This window comes from Mirounga leonina, unplaced genomic scaffold (genome assembly GCF_011800145.1).
Source record: "Mirounga leonina isolate KUSES-001 unplaced genomic scaffold, KU_Mleo_1.0 Mir_152, whole genome shotgun sequence".
Taxonomy (NCBI): Eukaryota; Metazoa; Chordata; class Mammalia; order Carnivora; family Phocidae; genus Mirounga; species Mirounga leonina.
Window position 1 is genome coordinate 5,640,173 of NW_023270380.1, and position 15,872 is coordinate 5,656,044.

At 44.6% G+C, this 15,872-nt stretch overlaps 1 protein-coding gene across 1 annotated transcript in view; it reads right to left on the bottom strand.

The window, feature by feature from the left end:
- Positions 1-15,872, bottom strand: part of TOMM20 (translocase of outer mitochondrial membrane 20) — a 126,711-nt gene that overhangs the window by 38,396 nt on the left and 72,443 nt on the right. The window lies entirely within an intron of this gene.

Here is a 15,872-nt window from a genome sequence, read left to right on the forward strand (position 1 = left end):
TAATCAACTGAGGGAAAAGTCAACCTACAGAATGGGGAGAAAATATTTGCAAATCATATATCTGATAAGGGGCTAATAGCCAGAATGTATAAAGAATATCCAGAACATATAAACAAATTTTTTAAACCAATTTAAAAATGGGTAAAGGACTTTAACAGACATTTCTCTGGAGAAGCTATATAAATGGCCACTAAGCACATGAAAAATGCTCAACATCACTAATCATTAGGGAAATGCAAATCAAAACCACAGTGAGATATCACCTCATCCCCATTAGGATGGCTACTATTTAAAAAAAAAAAAATACGGACGCCTGGGTGGCTCAGTTGGTTAAGCGGCCCACTCTTGATTTCAGCTCAGGTCATGATCTCAGGGTCCTGGGATCAAGCCCCATGTCCGGCTCCACCCTCAGCGGGGAGTCTGCTTGAGAATTCTCTCCCTCTCCCTTTGCCCCTCCCCCTCCTCATGATCTTTCTCTCTTTCAAATAAATAAATCCTTAAAAAAAAAAAAAAAGAAAATAATAAGTGTTGGTAAGGATGTGGAGAAATTGAAACCCTAGTGCACTTTGATGGGAAGTAAAATGGTGCAGCTACTGTGGAAAACAATATAACACTTCCTCAAAACTTATAAGTAGAATTACCATATGATCCAGCAATCCCACTCCTGGGTACATAGTCAAAAAATTGAAAGCAGGGTATCCAAGAAATATTTACATACCCATGTTCACAACAGCATTCTTCACAATAGCCAAAAGATGGAAACAACCCAGGTGCCCAACAGCAGACAAATGGGTAAACAAAATGTGGTAAATACATACAGTGGAATATACAGCTCTAAAAACGAAGGAAATTCAGACACATGTTACAACATGAATGGACCTTGAAGACATTTTGCTAAATGAAATAAACTGGTGACCAAAAGACAAGTGCTGTATTATCCCGCTTATAAGAGGTACCTGGAGTAGTCAAATTCATACAGAGAGAAAGTCAAGTGGTGGTTTCTAGGATCCAAGGGAAGGGGAGAAGGGAGAGTTGTTTTTTAATAGGTATGAGGTTTTATTTTGCAAGATGATAATGGAGACTGGTTACACAACAATGTCAACTGTACACTTAAAAATGGTTAAGGTGGTGGGATGCCTGGCTGGCTCAGTCAGAAGAGCATGTGACTCTTGATCTCAGGGTTGTGAGTTTGAGCCCCACGTTGGGCATAGACATTACTAAAAAAAATGGTTAAGATGGTAAATTTTATGTGTACTTTACCACAGTTAAACATTTGTAATTTGGGGGGCAGCCAGGTGGCTCATTCAGCTAGGGGTCATGATCCCAAAGTCTTAGGACTGAGCCCCACATTGGGCTTCCTGCTCAGTGGGGAGCCTTTTCCCTCTCCCTCTGCTGCTCCCCCTGCTTGAGCTTGCTCTCTCTCTCTCAAATAAATAAATAAAATATTTAAAAAAAAATTTTTTTTCATTTTTAATTTTTTTTTAGTAGGCTCCATGCTGGGGCTTGAACTCATTATCCTGAGATCAAGACCTGAGCTGAGAGCAAGAGTCAGATGCTTAACCAACTGAGCCACCCACGTCCCCCCCAAAAATTTAAAATTTTTATATTAAAAAAGAAAACTTCCAACAAATATTATTCTAGATATTCCCTTTTAAATTAGAATAACACTGCAGCACAGTTCAACAGAGCCAAAGATGTAGAAACAACCTAAATGCCTATCAATAGATTAAGAAATAAAGTTTGGTACATACATACAATAAAATATTATTCAGGCTTAAAAAAAAACTTTAAAACTTCTCAAAAAAAAAAAATTAAGTGTAATTCAGGTCTCACCTGGGGCAGGGAAGCATCTCTTAGACAACATTAAAAAAAAAAAAAAAAAAAAGCTAGGGGCACCTGGGTGGCTCAGTCGTTAAGCGTCTGCATTCGACTCAGGTCATGGTCCCAGGGTCCTGGGATCGAGCCCTGCATCAGGCTCCCTGCTCCATGGGAAGCCTACTTCTCCCTCTCCCACTCCCTCTGCTTGTGTTCCCTCTCTCACTGTGTCTCTCTCTGTCAAATAAATAAATAAAATCTTTAAAAAAAAAAAAAAAAGCTAATCCTAAGAGAAAAATTAATAATTTCTGCTCATAAAACCTTTAAAATGGAAATGACAAGCTACAAAGAGAAAACCGATAAAACTTTGTCATAGTGTGATAAATGAGATCTAAAAAAATTTAACTGCATAAAATGCAGCATTGCATTTTTGCAAGAACTGTGAAAAAAGTTCAGAATTTCTGAAAAAAATATTTTTCAATCGGTGTTCCCATTACTGCATGAGAAAAAATTGAGGAAAATATGTATTTATGAGATGTGTAGGAAATAGACATTTAAACACTGTCCAAGAAAACCCCAAGTAATCAAGTGCACTTATTTCTAAATGCCAGTCCTCTCTCGATGGAGTAAAAGAAATTTAGCCCACTGCTGTTTCTGTGCCCAAGGAAAATGGGAATTATTTTTTAAGGAGATGGATAAAAGGCATTTTTAGACAACCCAGACTGGGAGAGTTTGCCACCAAGGACACCTTTGCTTATTTCAGAAAATAGTAAAATGACCCAGAAGAGGAAGATCTGAATACAAGAAGGAATGATGAGCAGACAAAATGGTAAATATGTGGATAAATCTGAATAAAAATTGATGGTATTAAACAATAATAATTATGTTCAATTTGTGCAGTTAAAATAAAACAAGTCAGAAGTAGAATACACATCAGTAATAGCACATACATCAGGAGACAGTGATGGGAGTTCAGGTGTTTAAAGGTCTTTGCATTACCCAGGATGAGGGTAAAGGTAGTAGTCAATTTTACATTTTAAAATTTCAAGGTTAATTACTAAAATAATAGAAATAATAGTGAAATTTAAGAAGCAAAACAGATGAACATAGGAGAAGGAAAGGAAAAATAAAACAAGATGAAATTGAGAGGGAGACAAATCAGAAGAGACTCTAAACTCTAGGAAACAAACAGGGTTGCTGGAGGGGGACATGTGGGGGGAAGCGATAATTAGGTGATGGGCATTAAGGAGGGCACTTGACGTAATGAGCACTGGGTGTTATCTGTAACTGATGAATCACTAAACTCTACCTCTGAAACTAGTAAAAAAAAAAAAAGAATTAAGAAATATAACGTCCACGTCTGTAGAAGGAGTTAAATGGAATAAGAAAAAATATTCATTCAATCCAGAAAAGGCAAGAAAGATGGAAAAATTTTTTAAAATGCAGGACAAACAGGAATCACAAAGATGGTAAAAATAAATCCAACACCTATAAGTTAATTACCAAAAAATGCAAAGAGACTAAATGCTCCAGTAAAGAGACAAAGATTGTCAACTGAATCCAGCCTTATGACGTTTATGAGATAAAACTAAAATATAAGAATACAGAAAGGGTTGAAAACAGAAAGATAAAAAGCAATATTCCAAGCATGCCTGTAAAAAAAGAAAGCTTATGTATTACTATATTAGTAATTAATATAAATTAAAATAGGCCTTAAGGTAAAAAAAATTGCTAGAGATAGAAAGTGTCAGTGCATAATGATAAAAGGTGTAATTCTGAACTTGTACCTACCTAATAACATAGATTCAAAGTACATAAAAGAAAAATAGAATGAACTACAAGAGACAAAACAAGTGGCGCCTGGGTTGCTCAGTCGGTTAAGCATGGGACTCTTGATTACAGCTCAGGTCATGATCTCAGGGTCATGAGATCCAGCCCCACATCGGGCTCCACACTTAGCAGGGAGCTTGCTTAAGATTCTCTCTCCCTCTGCCCCTCCCCCCTTGCCCCACCCAAAAGAGAGAGAGAGAGACAAAACGACCATCATGGGAGATTTTAGTGTATCCTGTCATAGAATGAACAAATGAAAAATCAGAAAACATATAGCATATTTTCACATCACAATTGACAAGCTTGATCTAAGGCATCTATACAGAAAACCCCTAACAACTACATATTATACATTTTTTTCAAGCACATACAAACATTTATGAAAATCAACCATGTACTCAGCCATAGAGCCAGTCAACAAATTTCAAGAGATTGCTATTTTACAAACCATATATTTTAACTATAATGCAATCAAGTCAGAAATCCATAATAAAAAAAAAAATAAATGGAGGGGCACCTAGGCGGCTCAGTCAGTTGAGCAGCCAACTCTTGATTTCAGCTCAGGTCATGATCTCAGGGTTGTGGGATCGAGCCCCAAGTGGGGCTCTGCACTCAAGAGGGAGTCTGCTTGAGGTTCTCTCTCCCGCTCCCTCTGCCCCTCCCCCACTCGTGCACACTCTCTCTCTAAAATAAATAAATCTTTTAAAAAATAATAAAAAATAAAATGGAAAACTTAAAATGTTTAGAAATTAAGAAATGCACTTCCAAAGAGCTCGTGGGTCAAAAAAGAAATCCAAAGGTATTTCCAATCAGACTAGGACATAAACGCCATATATAGAACCTTGTGGGATACAGCCACAGTGCCACTTAAATAGAAAGGTACAGCCTTAAATACTTACACTAGAAAAGAATAAAAGCAGAAATCTAACAAGTTAAGTTTTCAACTTAGGAAAAAAGATTAAGAAAAAAAAAACCTAAGAAATTAAAAGAAAATAAAGAGAAGTTAATGAAATAGGAAACATATATACAATAGGATTTTAAAAACTGATAGTTAGGTCTTACAAAGACTAGTAAAATTGCCAAACTTAGGACAAGATTAATCAAGAAAAAAGAAGAATACAAATAAAAATGATTAAGAATGAAAAGTGATTATATTACTAGTGCTTAGGAATAGGAGGACTGATAGGCAGAGCACAGAGAATTTTGAAGGCAATGAAAATACTCCATATGGTAGTATAACAGTGGATACATGTCATTATACATTTGTCAAAACCCACAGAATGTACAGAACCAAGAGTGAACCCTGATATAAACTACAGACTTTGGGTGAAAATTATATCAATGTAGGTTCATCAGTGATAGCAAATGTACCACTGTGGTGGGGAGTGTTGATGGTGGGGGAGGCTATGCGTTTGTGGGGACAGCAGGTATATGGGAACGCTCTGTGCTTTCTGCTCAATTTTGCTAGGAACGTGAAACTGCCCTAAAAAATAAAGTGCATTAATTTTTTTAAAAGTGACTTAAATATAATACAGAGAAAAAAGGTTAGTGAGACAATAGTGTAAAAAATAAATGCCAGTAACTTTGTAAATGAATGCATTTCAACTTACCAAAACTAACTCCAGGCAAGAAGGAAAGAAAGAGAGAGAGAAGGCGGCGTTAATAGTCTAACAACCACTAATGAAACTGAAGTCAGTAGGCAAAACTCTTATCACAATGAAAACACTAGACCCAGATGGTTTTACCAGCAAGTTCTACCAAAGCTTTAACTTGTTCTACCAAGGAGCCAATACTATTCCAGAACGTAAAGAAGAAACAGTCCTAACTCCTTTTGTGAAGCTATCATACTCTTGATTATAAAAAGCAAGAATATTACAAGAAAGGAAAGTTATAGGCTGCATTAGTAAAAGTCCCAGCAGGAAATAAGATAATTTGAGGAGGATTTGTTTACAATTTATGGTTGAAAGGGAATAACAAAGGATCCTATACATGGGATAGGAACTAGGGAAGAGAGAAGTTACCAGAACCCACAAGGATAGAATGGACCACTTTGGGAGGACCAGTGACCTTCCATCAAAGGATACAACCAGCCTGGGGTGACCTCACTTTCCTCCCTCCCTCCAGTCTCCTGCCAGGGCTCCCACTGGCCCAGCCCAACTGTGAACCAGAGAGTTCATTGAAGAAATTCATACCAACATACCGGCCAGCTCCCCCTTGGCAGTGAGCATAGTAGGACAAGGGAGAGACCACATCTGGAAAGGCAAATGGGAAATCTCCAAATCACAGCCCAAACTTAATCATGAATTTACATTTACAATCTCTTTTTAAAAACTAGCAAATTAAATCTAACAATGTATGAAAATACTAATGTATAATAACCAAGATGGATTTAAATTAAAAATGCAAGTTGACTTAACCTTAGAAAACAAAGTAATGTAGTTCATATCAGCAAATTAAAGGAGGAAAGGTCTTGGTTATCCCTGTGGGCATAGAAAAAGTATTTGCGAAAATTCAGTATGTGTTCATGATTTAAAAATTGGAAAGTTCTCAGCAAACTAGGAATAGAAAGGAATTTCTTTAACATGACAAAGGATAGGGGTGCCTGGGTGGCTCAGTCCTTAAGCATCTGCCTTCAGCTCTGATCATGATCCCAGGGTCCTGGGATCGAGCCCGGAATCAGGCTCCCTGCTCAGCCGGAAGCCTGCTTCTCCCTCTCCCACTCCCCCTGCTTGTGCTCCCTCTTCGCTGTTTCTCTCTCTGTCAAATAAATAAATAAAATCTTAAAAAAATATATATGATAAAGGATAGTTGCCAAAAAAAGCCTACTGCAAACATGAGACGTTGAAATGCTGAAGGCTTTCCCTCTACAACTGGGAATAGGACAAGGATGCCCAATACTGGAAATTGTAGACAACACAGTATGGCCAGAAAAAGAAATGAAATGATGATATGGTTTCTACAGAGTAATCTTCCTAAATCATCTACATATAAATTCTTAGAGTTAATAAGAGCATAACAAGATTGCTGGACACAAAATCTAAATATAAAAATCAGTTGCCTTTTTGTACACCAGCATTGAAAACAAAATGTAGGCTTTAAAAATACCAAAAGCACAAAAAATTAAAACACTCAGAAGTACAAAATCACAAAAGATGTGAGAGTCTTCATGAAAGAAAATGATAAGCCTTTCTTGAAAGATCTTAAAGCAAAGGAAGAGAGACGCCATGTTCCTGGATTGGAAGACAATATTGCAAAGCTGTCGATTTTCCCCAAGTTAGGGCACAGAGCCTGAGCAAAGGTTCCAAGTGACCACGAAAGCTCCAGATGATTCCCCAGGTCACAACAACTGTGGGGAAGAGGGGCTCAGCAGGGAACCCCTGAAAAACCTAAGAAAGGGACCATGAACTGAGAGTCACCTTTCACCTTTTTTTAAGGTGCCAACTTTTAGGTGATTTTTAAGGTACTTTTTTGTTTTAGGTGCCAGATGCTTTTCTAACATAGTCTTTTGTTCTCCCTTGTTCTGTGGGTCCCGTTCTATATTTAGCCTTTTGCATGTGTATCCTGTCTTGATTTTGCAAATTGCACAGGGCTAGTCCAAGACTACTCTAGCTGGGGGTGGTGAGGGGCAAGAGGGCAGAAGAAAAAGAAGAAAACAGTTTATATACCAAACGTATTAGTTTGCTAACAAAGTACCACACACAGGGCAAGTGGGGGGGAGTGGGGGGGTGTGAGACAACAGAAATTTACTTTCTTACAGTCCTGGAGACTGGAAGTCTGAGATCCAGGGGTCCCAAATCACCTTATTTCTGATTCTCAGAGGCCATGATGTTGTTGGCTCAGATGGGGATCTGTTCTGAGTGGGCACGTCTCTCTTATTCTGATAATCCCGGGGGGGACCTGATGAAGATTTAGGGACAGGCTCACAGCCAGGGTTTCTCCAGTGTCATCAGCTTGAAACCTGGTGACTTAGTTTGCCAGGGCAAAGGCCAAAGTACCACAGCCCGGGGAGGGGGGGAGGTGCGCTTAAACAACAGAAATTTATTTTCTCACAGTTCTGGAGGCTGGAAGTCTGAGACCAAGGTGTCAGCAGGGTTGGCTCCTTCTGAAGCCTCTCTCCTTGGCTTGTAGATGGCTGTCTTCTCCCCTGCTGTGTCCTCACAAGGTCATCCCTCTGTGTGTCTGTCTGTGTCCTAACTGCCCCTTCTTATAAGGACACCAGTCATGGTGTCATGGTGGATTAGGGTCCACGCTCATGACTTCGTTTTAACTTAATCACCTCTTTAAAGACTCTGTCTTCAAAAACAGCCACATTCTGAGGAACTGGGAGTTAGGACCTCAGCATAGGAATTTGGGGACACATTTCAGCCCCAACACCATTTTAAGTAATCCCCCCCCAACAACACTGTGAGGCCAACATTACTATCCCCATTTATAGATGATGAAACCAAGTCCCAAGAAGATTAAGTCACTTGGCCAAGGCCACATATCTAGTAAATGGCAGAGACATGAGTCAAAGCAGGCCTGCCTGCCTGCTGGGACCAGGAGGCTACACGAGTGCAGGGGAAGCAAAGGGGAGAAGGCGGTGTATCGTATGCTTGCCCTAAAAATAACGCCCCAACTTGCCTTCTCACTCCCCTGCCCAATGCCCTTTGGTGGCTCCCTGCCCCCTAGGCCAGCCCTTGTGTTCATGTTTCACTCAACTGCGACCACTGACAGGACTTGAAGAGATTCCCTCTTTGCTGGGAAGGAAAAGGTGTGTCCGAAAGGAGCAGAAAAGGAGAGTCCAGTGCCTGACGTCTGGCTGCTATGGGAAACAGCCTGGAGGCTGCAGCAGGACAATTAGAGGGAAGAAAAGGCTGTGGAATCACACCGTGAGTGGAAACAGGGCTGTGAGGAGGAAAGTGGGCAGACCCACTGCTTCCCATGGCATTCCAATCCAGTCCGGTCCAGAACAGCTGAGTTCAGACCAGGGGCTCCCGAGTGCTATGAGCTGAACCGTGGCCCCCAAATTCATGTGTTGAAGTCCCAACCCCCAGTACCTCAGAAGGGGACTATATCTGGAGATAGACTCTTTGAAGACAGGGGTGAGGTAAAACGAGGTCACGTGGGTGGACCCTAATCCACTGTGAGTGGTGTCCTTATGAGAAGAGGCAATTAGGACACAGGCACACAGACGGATGACCACAGGAAGACCCCCAGGGAAGATGGCCATCGGCAAGGCCGGGAGAGAGGCCTCAGGAGGAGCCAACTCTGCTGACACCTTGATCTCAGACTTCCAGCCTCCAGAACTGTGAGAAAACTATTTTCTGTGACGTAAGCCCCCCCGCCCAAGTCTGTGGTGTTCTATGGCTGTCCTGGCAAACGGAGGCCCCAGGTAACAGATTTCAGGTTTATCACACTAGAGGAAACCTGGCTGCGAGCCGGTCCCCAAATCTTCCCCAGTTTCCCCGAAAATTATCTGAGGTGTGCCCACTCAGAACAGACCCCTGAGCCACCCGAGCCAATGACATTTTGGCCTCTGAGAATCAGGACTAAGGTGAGTTGGGAGAGAACAGGAGAAGACTCGAATTTTCTATCAAATCACTGATGGGGGGGTGGTTTGCAGTGGTAAGAGGAGAGAGGTGGGGTATGTTTCAGTAAAGAAAAAAAGTCAAGGAGCGCCCGGCTGGCTTAGTTGGTAGAGCATGTGACTCTTGATCTCCGGGTTGTGGGTCCGAGCCCCATGTTGGGTGTAGAGATTACATTAAAAAATAAAATAGGGGCTCCTGGGTGGCTCAGTCGTTAAGCGTCTGCCTTCGGCTCAGGTCATGATCCCAGGGTCCTGGGATTGAGCCCTGCATCGGGCTCCCTGCTCTGCGGGGAAGCCTGCTTCTCCCTCTCCCACTCCCCCTGCTTGTGTTCCCTCTCTTGCTCTGTCTCTCTCTGTCAAATAAATAAATAAAATCTTTAAAAAAATAATAAAAATAAGAATAAAATAAAATCTTAACAAAAAAAGTCAAGGCATGCTGACAGATCTCTGAGCAATCTTGGCCTTTGAGGACTTAGTCATTTTGAACAATGGCTTTACTGATATTTGTCAGTTTCTTCTTCTATAAACTACAGTTTTCACAGGTAACTCTGTGAGTGAACAAATGGGTTTCCTGTTAACCGGCATGCCCAAGTCTCTAGGAATTTAGCCCAGCTCTGATTTTTCATTCCCTAGTCTAGCAGTCAAGAGACAGGCCACTTGTCTTCACTGCTAAGGTGAAAGAAGGAGATAAGAGGATTTATTACCTGAACATTCCAGAACCTTCCAAACAAATCTGTTCCATTTTTCCCCCTAAAAGCTGGACCCACACTCTGAGAGCCGAGGAGTACATTTTCCTTCCAGACCAGGGAGTCCATCTCAGCTTAGTTCGCACAAACATTGAGCCCTTATCAAATGACAATCTGCTAACCCACAGAATAGGAAATTTCTAGATCAGCACCCCCAGCTGCAAGTTGGAAACCCAAAAGTGGGTCTGCATCATTTGTCACTAGAGTTCCACTGTTGTGCTGCAGCACCTGCTTCTCGGAGCCTCCCTCCGGCAGTCCTCTGACCATGTCAGGATGGGACACAGTCAGCACTGTGGGGAAGGGTGCAGAGAGAACCCCAGGCAGCACCACGCACCATGGTGTGAATTCACAGAAGGAGCTCCACGCTCTCCACGGATGGAGGCATCTGAGGCCAAGGCAACCTCTGCAGGCCACAGAGAGCACGAACTTGAAGGGAACAGCCCCTGGCACCATCAGCCACTAACAATTCCATCACCAATGTAACCGAATGTGCAAAAATGGCCCTCAGGGGGCCACACTGCTTCCACTGTGAAACTGCAAAGCAAGAAGAAGTGTTCACAGGAAATGGTTAAGATCCACAACCTTGTCTCTTCCCACTGCCCAGAGAGTCTAAACAAATCAGCTTGTTGAGAGACAGGACTTTGAAGAGGGGGTTTGCCGAGAGGAGTATCTTTGAAGAAAGCCATGCTTCTTGAAGGTCAGGTAGGGGCCTGCCGCCCACCCCACACATGTTGGGGGGGGGGGTTTCCACACAGCTACATAGAGAGTTTACCATGCGACTCCCTGTAGCTGAGGGCAGGCAAGGCTGGGGCCCTTTCCCAGCCAGGGAATCCAGACACATACGGAGGAGAAGGCGATGTGACCAGAGAGGCAGAGACCAGACTGATGGGACCACAAGCCAAGGAATGCAGCAGCCCCCAGAAGCCAGAAGAGGCAAAGAGCAAACCCTCCCTGCGAGCCTCCAGAGGGAGCTCAGCCTTCCTGACACCTGACTTCAGCCCAGTAAAACTGACTTCAGACTTCTGTCCTCAGCACTGGGGGAGAGTCCATTTCTTTTCCTTTAAGCCATCAAGTTTTGTGGTGATGTGTTCTAGCAACCACGGGGAATGAATCTGCAGGTGACTCTTGCAGCAAGCCCCTGGGTTGGGGTCACCTTCCATTCCAGAGTTTGTCAGGGCAAGTGATGCGTGAAGGTTGGAGCCAAATGTAGGCCCCACGGGGAGGGAGCCAGTATGGTGCCTCCTCGGGGCTGTCTGGAGGACCAGAGACCCCAGCAGCAAGGAGCTGGAGGTAAACCCCAGGGATGGAGGGAAAAGTCGCAAGTGACCACCCAGAAGAGCGACGCCTCCACCTAGCAGGAAGCGCAGGCCCTCAGAAGAGCCCCACCAGGAGAAGAGTCAGCTCAGAGCCTCAGCCAGCCCCCTCCCACTCCCCCACTCAAGTGAGATCTGCCTTCTCTTTTCTACTCCTCCCTCCACCCTAGCTTCCACCCTGGGGGGAGAGGGGGCAGCAGGAGTGGGGTGCAGGAGTCCAGCAGAGAAGCCCCCTTTCCCACGCAGGCTTCCAGCCCTAAACAAGTGAGGCTGGAGCGGGGAGAAGAATGAGATGTCAAAGTTTACAGTTTTGACTAATATCTTGGCCTAGACGTTCAAATTCCAAATTGAGACTGTTTTCCATTTCAAGCGACCTTAGGACAGACTATTTCCTAAGAGGAGCAGAAAAGTCAGCGCCTGCCAGTGTTTTCATCCAGGGCCAGGGAACATTAATCCCGCTGCATAAATTTTAAAGGGGAAGTATAAAGCAAAAACTCATGCTGCATTCCCATTACCCTGCAAGCCCTGTTTATTCAACATAACTAGCCAGTTGCAGAGGCTGGTGAAAACATCTCGGTGGAACTGAGAGTAGCTGAGTTCCCGTGAAAGGAAAAAATGCAAATTTGTTTTCGGTATCACTTTGAAGCTTCCTGAGTGGAGTCCTTGGCCTGGACCGACTCTCATTGACGTCAGCCTGAGTTAGCCATATCAGAGCAGCTGTCTGCTTGTTCCCTCGCCCTCGGCCCCTGGTGCAAAAAACACACTGGTTTTGTTTCATGGGAGATTAAAAACATTTGCTGCTGTGTCCATAATTCACAGCCTCTGTTATCATGGGGACCAGGAATACTGAACAAGAAACACTTAGCAAACCCCCAACCCCGCCGCTCAAAACCAAGGGGAAACCCACAGAGAGATGCCAGAGACAGGATTACGCATCAGCTGGGACCCAGCCCAGACCCCGGTCATTGCATCCCTTTCCATCCTCCTAGAACATGAGGCAATGGATCTATATAGCATGCACTTAGGGCTCTTAGAAACCCTTCAAAACATGGCTGCGTGCATGAAGCCATGCGCCCTCCTCCACCCTGTGTGGGAGATGGGGCAGAGGTGCCACCACCCAGGCTGAACGCCCCTTGCCTCTGGTTTCATGGCAAAGTAGCCACAAACCAAGAGCCACAAACCAAGAAAACAAGAGGAGAAGCCCCCTGGCTCCTCCCAGGGTCATTCCAGGGCTGGTGTTGATGGGAGCCATGCTGACAGCCATGCAGCTCTCCCGGCACCTGCGGCTGAGACGCTGACTTTACAGTGGACCTTCCAGTTCCTTCTAGCATCCTGGAGGAGACTCGGGCAGGCAAAGCCCAGTTGAGACGGCTAGGGCAGCACCCGGCCCGTTCTCCTCCAGAAATCCTGATGGGATGGATCGCTTGTCAAGCTGGTAGATAATTCCATACCCTTCCACAGTTCGGCTCAGACACATCCCCTGGGTAACTGTTGTTTGGAACCTCTGTTAAAAGGCAAGGCAACAGAAGCCAGTGGATTCTTTACACCGTTCGTTTGTGTGGTCCCAGGAAAGAATGATCTTCCCTGACAAGGCAGTGATGTGGGTGTCAGAGAAGGGATGTGAGAGGGGTGGAGACGGGCTGGGGAGGGCTGCCAGGCACCATCCCACCTCTCCGTGGTCTTCAGATCCCTACAGTAGGGACCTGGGAGTCGGGGAGTGCACCCCAGAGACAACCCCCACTCCACCATTGCTCTGAACTCAGAGCCTGCTGAGGGGACCTGCATTTGAATCCTCCTCTCTCTGTTGTCACTTATCCCAGACAAAGCAAGAGCTGTCTGAGCGCTGCACCAAGCTCCAGCTGATGCCAGATGCCCCACGCTGCCGCCTCCCATTGCCCCTCTCCCAGGCCTTCCCTGCGCCTCCCACCTCACGGGCTGGCAGAGGCCCCTCTTCCGAGATCCCCGATCACAGTGGGCTGTAGCGGGCTAGGGGCCCCGAGAGGGCGGGGTCTGTGCCCTGTCTACACCCCGGCTGCCACTGCATAAAAGGCACCATGAAGTGTGCCAACTGACCGCAGTCAGGATGTTATTGTTGATGTTGCTGCTGTTATTATTTATCAGTGAGTAATGATAGTTCAACACATTTCCCTTCTTTGAGTCTGAGCAAGCCCACATGGGTGTGTGGATTCACATCGCTGCTCAGAATTGGGGCATTTTTCTAGAGGAAGGCAGGCTATGGGGGGAAAAAAGAGTCATTTTTGGTTGCTACTTTTAACCCCTCTTTTATTCACAGCTATGAACTATGACTTAATTATGGATGAAACAAGAACCTTTTTTAAACACTAATAAATGCACACCAAGCAACCAAAGTGAAATCTAAGCTCAGAGCCAAGCCAGGAATGGGCCTGGGTGGTCAACTGCACGCAGTCCACTCAGAGGCAGAGAGGTGGTGGCACCAACAGAAAGGAATTGGGGGAAACCTTGTTTCCCCAAATTGCTAAATGCTGTTGAAATAATATGGATAGAACAATAAACTGAGGTTCAGGATTGGCACGGTGAAGACAAGGTGCCGGCATTCTCCCACAAACAGTGACTGAGTCACCTCCATGGGCCAGGTTATAGTCATAAAGGGATGTGTCTCCCAGCCTCCAGGAGACAGGCACCGTCCCAACAGACTGAGCAAATGCTATAAAGCCAAGTCTGTAGGAGAAACTGCAAGAGCAGACAACAATGCTGCCTAGAGCGTGGTCGTAACAGCTGAACTTGAACATCAGACAGACCTGGGCCAAATCCCGGGTCCAAACCTCCCTAGTTCTGGGACGCTGGCCAAGTTACTTAACCTCTCTCAACCTGTGTGTGCCCCTTGAAAGTGAGATTATCAGTGCCTACCTCATAGGGTTGTCATAAAAAGATTACATAGAACATAGAGCAGAGTGGCCAGCCTAGTTCACGGCTCAAAGAAAATACTAATAATGTTGGCTCTTGTTCTCATTAATTGTCTGACAAAGAGCAGGTTCCATGGAGGAGGTAAGATTTGCGATGCGTCATGAAGGGATTTCACATATAGAGAAAGACGTCGGGGATTTGGTGAAAAGGAAGTATCGTTTGCAAAGATGCGGATGCAGAAAGTTGCACGGCGTGTTTGGAAGCCAGCAGGGAGTTCAAAGTTGCTGGCCTGACGGGTGCACGGGAGGGAGAAGTTGGACAAATGGGTTTGATCCCTGCTAGGAATTTGGACTTTATCCTGTGGGCATGTGGTCAAACGACGATGGGTTTTAGAATCAAATACCTGAGTTCCATCCCACCACGCTTTGGGTGGCAGGATGGACAAGCGACATTACCCTCTCTGAGTACCAGCTCCCCTTCGGTTAAGCGAGTATAAAGTAATATTCAGCCTTGAGGGCTGATGAATGGTTTACATCAAGCTTCAGAAAACTTTTTCTATAAAGAGCAAGACAATAAATATTTTAGGATCAGCAGACCATACGCTTTCTGCTGCAACCACTCAACCCTGCCATTGTAGCGTGAATGTATGGTTGTGTTCCAATAAAACTTTATAAAAACAGGCAGTGAGCAACATTTGGCTGCAGGCAGTAAAAAATAAAACTTAAATCCTTAGCACAGTGCCTCAGAGTTCCTGCTTCCCCGCCCCGCCTTCCTTTCCACATGCCAACAGGGGATGTTTTTCCTAGATCCTTGTATCATGTCCAGTGGTTCCAAGACATTGCTAAATGATTTGAAGATTATAGTGAGCTCCCCCTAATCTCAGCTCTAGAGACTGCAATGCATAAAGATAATTTGTTCAACAGAGTGAGAACTGTTTTGCCAGGAGCGCTGAGTGAGCAATCAATCAGTCAGTCAGAGCTCCTTATGCATATGGCATGATGCCCTGCAGTGGAGATGTGAGGGGCACTGAGGCAAGAGCCTCACGAATAGCACGTGGTTTGGTGAGAAATTCCCACGTCCCTGTTGCCTGAGTTCTAGTCACAGTTTTACACAGTTTTCATTGCGTGCAATTCTTGAATGTCACATTTTCCATTTCTTAAGCTGTACAATGAAGAAATTCAACTAAATGGCAATGTGATTCTGTGTATGCAACAGAGGGATTCTAAGAGTCAGGGGGAGGTTTGTGGAGACATCTCGAAGGGAACCATGCCCACGGCCTGGCCTTCTGGGGTCAGGCTGGCATTCCTTGGTGGGGGGATAATCAGCAACCAGTGTATGGTCATCAGTGCATTGAGGGAGGGGACTGGAAGGGCGATGCAATAAAATGGAAGAAATGGGTGGAGCCAGTCCAATGAAAATTCTGGGTATTTTTGTTGTCATCGGAAGAGTAGATTTTTTGGCACATAGTGTCGATCAGGAATCAAAAACTCAATGCCTTCAGGGGCTGGACAAGTAGAAGTGAATCAAGTGCGCAGGATGTAACCACAGGGAGGGATGGGAATGGGAACGGGACAAACTGGTGAGTGCATGCTCTGTCTAAGAGGGATGCTACTGCCTGGCTGCAGATGACTGCTGCCATGTGGTCTTAAGGGCTCAGCATGGCAGATTAGATTTTTGGGGGCTCGGGGCATGGCTTAAATGGTTGATGGGTGT